We start from the raw sequence: 5,484 nt of genomic DNA, 5'->3' as shown, positions 1-5,484 counted from the left end.
ATTAAAGATCAGTACAACTGAAAGACCAAGCATTATCATAAAATATGAAGTTGAATGGAATACAGCTCAAGTTAATAGCAATTAAATTACATTAACTTGAAGAAATTAAATACAGTTTTACACATTTTCTGATGAAGCACCACACTCACAAGACCCAGTGAAGCATCTCATGAGAACTAAGCTGCAAACCGTTTAAGCAGTTGAGAACAAATTGGCAGCCAAGTAAAAAAAAAAAAAAAAAAAAAAAAAGGTAAGAGTTTAGTAGCAATGTTTTCCAGAGAACTAGCTGAAGAGGGATAAATTTAACATCCAATGCATTCCAGTCACAGAGCACAAACATCTGAATTTTACCAATTTAACAATTCTGTATTCCTGGAAAAAGAGATCTCGTTCCTTTCATCCTCTATTTTACACAGCTGCTAATCTGAACTGATGCAAATACTTGTAAGAGTCTTGCGTAATACTGAACAGCAGCTGCATATATTAATGCTTGCAAAATAAAATTTCAGGTTCTTTTTTTTTTTAAAACATTAGATATACAATTACAGTAGATAATGAAGGATCCACAACCTTTTATCTTACCCTTTTAATGAAATGTAATAGCTTAGCTCAAACTAAAGCTAAACCTCCATTTAGCTTGCTCAAATGCTTAGTTTGGAAATTGTTATTCCTGGACTAAGCATAAAGCAAGGATTTCTTTTTTTAACATCTGAGGTTCTTTAAGATGTTTGCAGAAGAGGAAAGAAAGGATGCATAAATTCAGAGTTCAAGATTAAAGTGTAATGCTTCACATATGAGGGCACAAATGAAGACAGCTTGTTCATCTGAAAGCCCACAAGCTCAACTTAAAATACAGTCATCACTCTAGAGTATCTTGTTTCATTTTACATGAACATCCACTTCACTCTCAAGATGCACGTAAACTTGTGCAGGCAGATGAAATGTTATAGTATCTCTGAGTGGATTAAATTCAGAACAACAACAAAAAGTTACGTTTCTGAAGTGTTACAAACTAATTTTACAGGCAAAGGAAGTTAATTCAGTATTAAGATAGTGCAAATGCACACAGGATATGCAAACAGCTTATCAACTCTCACCATTAACACATCAGTTATCACCGCCACTAAAACTCAAAACACTTAAGAGTGGATCCTTGTATTTAAATAACTGCATGCCCTTTAAAATTCCAATGAAATCACGTCCCTTTCCACCTTCTGAATGAAAATGCTGCAGAGTTAACATATTACAAAAAAAAAAAAAAAAAAAAAAAAGGCATACGCCCCATGGGAGACTGAATTAATCCAGTTAATAAAGCAATATTTCTCTATTTACATTGTGGCAAACAAACTGAGACAAGCTAAACTCAGCCAGGAGGTTTCCTCTGTCCAGAGGAGGAAACAAATGAAGTCAGGAACTTTTTTATAGATTGTGAAAACAGCATCCAACGCCAGGCTTCCCTCATGGGCATCCAAAGGAAGCAGCAGACAAAAGACATGACAGTGGAGTCTTCCCAGAAAGCATAGGGAAGTGGGAAGGAATGCTTACTTAGATGGGAGTAAGACATTCACTGCCTCTTGAATGTCTGACTATGAACAGACTTCTGGAGGAAGATACTTGAAGACCCACCCATTTGCACTCTGCTTGCAGCGTGGTAAAACAGTTTCTCATGAAATACGTAGGGAAACTGATTGGAGGGGACGTCCAACTGGTGTTTGACTTCTGTTTGTTGCATTTCCACTTGTGGGGAAGGACAAGGTCAAAAAAGAACAGGTAACACAAACATTATGCATCCCCTTATATTAACAAACAGCAAGTTTTATTAATAATATTTGGCTTAGACATCCCTGGACACCGAAATCATCAGGATTATTATGCAAAGAGAAATACTGTCAAAAGCCTGGACTGGATACAAGTTTAACTTTGTGAACTGAAAGGTCCATTTTCATCATATTAAAATGCACTTTATTAAAATATATAAAGTAGAACAGACAGTATAGAACAGATGTTTTGAGGAAAACATGCCAGCTGTACACTAATATTTTAATTTTATATGAGGTCAAACCCATAGAGAAATTCTTTCCCCTCCCACGCTAAACTATGGTGGATGTGTCAGGCTGAAACCAGAATAAATAACGATGTGAACATGTTACTTTCACAGAAACTTTCAAATAGATTAAATAAGATTAAATGGTCAGTTCTCATGCCAAAGAATTCTCATCCAAGTTACCATACTCTAATGCACACAAAAAAAACCCCAGAAAATTTAAACCAAGGTTTTGCTGCAACTGAAAAGAACTGCTCTCAATCTCTCTTAATATGGATCTTCACCTGGCAAAAGGATAAGTAAGACACTGAAAATCTGTGTGCATTTCTTTAACAAAATGGTAGGAAAAATGAATTAAAATGGCTTTGAAAATAACATAAAATCCATTCCTAAAGGGTGGTTTGCATTTGAATGCCTAGAATTATTAATTTAAAAAATTAGTGCTGCAGAGAATTTGAAGGCTGTCCACACTGGATTTTCACTGCACTAGAATCAGCTGCAGTATGTAAATATCTTTCAGGTGAAAGAGCCACCAATTTTGAAAAATTAAGGTAACCGCTACTTACAGATTTCAAAACACTGTTGCTTCAACTCACTTTTAGCTAGGAAAGATGCAGTGACACCTGCACATCAAAACAGTCTATTTAAAACTTCTTTTTTTAAGGAATATATTTGAAGTGTGTAAATTCTGCTATGAAGTAGAAAGCAACTTCAAAATAGAACTTTCACTAAACAGTGAAAAATATTTAAGATGCTTCCTCCTAAATATTATGGTTTTTTGCACTTGACTAAGAGCTCAACATTATCTTTTGTTCAGTGGCACAGATTTGTCTGGGATGAGAATCATTTTGGCAAGGGGCTTTTGCATCTAAATTCTGCAGACAGTGCATTATGAAACTGCCAGAGTATCCAAAAAGAAGAACCTAGAATAGCAAAAGACATGAAGCAATGAAATGTGTCTAGTTGTAAATATCAAGTTTTTCCCAATCCAAGTCCCTCAAAATAAAGTAGTGCCCATGTTTTCCTTAAGCCAGCAACCTGAGCATTCAACTGACAGGAGTTATTTCTTGTCAAAGTCAAATACAAAAACTCTTATGTTAAAGATGCTGATGTTACAAAGTCAAGAGAGACTCAGATTAGCAAAGATCATACAACTTTAATTTGTCCCACTTGTTTTAGTAAGAAAAGTCTTTCAGCAATAACATTACTACATGAGTTCTCAGGTCTCTTCAAAGTGGAAAAAATAGTCAAAATGCAAAATACTCGGTATTGCTTCCTTCCTCCTGGTATCACTAAATGTGTGTGATAACATCATATCTTACTGTACACTACTGAAATCTTACACTGAATACAGGACTGATTTTTTTTTTTTTCTTGGGAGCCTTTCCCGGTTTTAAACATTCTGCTGCCTCTCCGGTTCACCAACCCATAGGTGTGTAGTTATAGTGCAGCTAAGCTTATTCAACAGTGAGTACCTGCTTCTGAAAGGACAAACCTCCTTCTTTCCCCTCCCACCATCTCCCTTCTAAACATCTAACCTCACAGAGAACTGCCCAGACTGTTAAACCAGCAGAAAACATCTTGAACTGACTCAGTATGGATCACAGGAAAACAAATGCTGACACAAAGGAGGAGGTATCAGGAACAGAAAAGGGGTTCCACTGACTCCTCCGTTAGCAAGTTAGCAAGCAGCCATTACAACAACTTCACTGTATTGAAAAATCAGACCAAAAAAATGTATTTCTACATTTATTTGAGATATTAAGCACCATTCCTTTTCTTTCTGGAGGAAAAGAACTCGTGCATAAGGAAGCTGAAGGCTAGAAGTTTCACATGTCCATTAACTAGTACAGCACTCCATAGCTGATTTTACAATGTTATATACTATTTTTACAGAACTTTATATGCACATAAAATTCCTTTTAATTTCAGCTGCACATACTAAACTCTCAGCAGTCGGCAAATCGGTCACAACATGACTAACACCATCAGCAATGACACTCTTCTATTTGTAGATTTGCTAACAATCCTGGAACAGTGTAAGAACTGTCACAGCTCTCTAAACGTGATCACCTCCTTCTCTCGCAATCCTGTCTCATTTTCCAAGTTTTCAAAGTCTGCAACCGAGTGATGAACCCATTTTATACTAAACCTGATTCAAACCAAGAGCAATGCTCATGCTATTAGAATAAAAGAGGCAAGGGGTAAAGCAGGAAATACTAACAAAGCCTGCAAAAATATGAATACTGCAGTGGAAGCAAACTAAAGGTTGCACATGCAATCAATTCCTGAATGCCTGACTCTTAACAGTAGCTTTCTTTTAACTGGAAACTTCTGTGCATTTTCATAAGATATTTTTGTAACAAAGAAGGAGAAACATGCTGATCCTTTGAAGGATCATCGGAAGGACTACATATTTTGGACTCACAACACTGACCTTTGCCACTTCAACTGATCGATGACAGTTGGAATAATAGGCAGTAATCCATAAGTCAGCCAACAGAGGGAAACAAATAGCTATAAAACCTGTTAGCAAGAAACAGATATGCATGGAAGCAGCAATTTTTGGGCTCAAGCCAAATTTCATAGGGTTTGGGCTTGAAACCTTTATCTCCTAGTCTCCTCTTACAATATGCACTTTGCTTATCCCTCCCTTACCCCACTTGCTATTTGTTACACATCTGCATTTAAGTGAGATTGCTTCTTTTCTCAAAAATATGGGAGTGGCTTCACTTTTTTGCTTCCAGAACACTGGCGGTAAAAATTAAGATTCATATCTGCTACTCCGCAGTCTCAAACAATATTTTAAATAATGAGCAAGGAATAAGTGTGTACTGAACTTTTTGTGTCTGCAAGGTTAGAAGAGTGCAAGGGGCTTAAGAAGAGCGAAAGTAAAATATAGCAAAATAGTCTGTATTCAAAACAAACCTTTGCCACTTAAGTTCCAGAACTTTGATTGCCAGAATCTGTAAATGAAGGACTCAAAACACAATATAAACATCTGTGTTGGACAGTAAGACATGAAACACGTTCAAATAATATGTGGTATTGCTATTTTAAGCTATAACATATCTGACTTCTACATTGCCGTTCTAAAAAGAGAAAGCTATCCCTGGAGTTTGGTACAGGCTGTTCAGTATTTTGTACAGTCAATACACCCGCTTAACATTTTTTTAATATTCTCTTCCAGCAGATAGAATGTGTTGCTATATAAAATGAAACAAAAGATATAATTTTTAGAAGTTAAAAACTAGTATAGAATTACCCAGTTTAATATGTATTCTAAAATTCTTGTTGCATGGTTCTAACAAAAATCATGTTAACATGGCTATGAATGTCATATCCATGGATCAAAGTATTTTTCTCAAAATATTTTCTAATAGGGGAAAAAACACCTGGATGTTGGGACAATGAAACAAAAAAATTTGAGAAACAGAGTA

The sequence above is a fragment of the Haliaeetus albicilla genome, chromosome 3, assembly GCF_947461875.1.
Source record: "Haliaeetus albicilla chromosome 3, bHalAlb1.1, whole genome shotgun sequence".
In the NCBI taxonomy this organism is placed as follows: Eukaryota; Metazoa; Chordata; class Aves; order Accipitriformes; family Accipitridae; genus Haliaeetus; species Haliaeetus albicilla.
Note: the sequence above shows the minus strand (reverse complement) of the source record.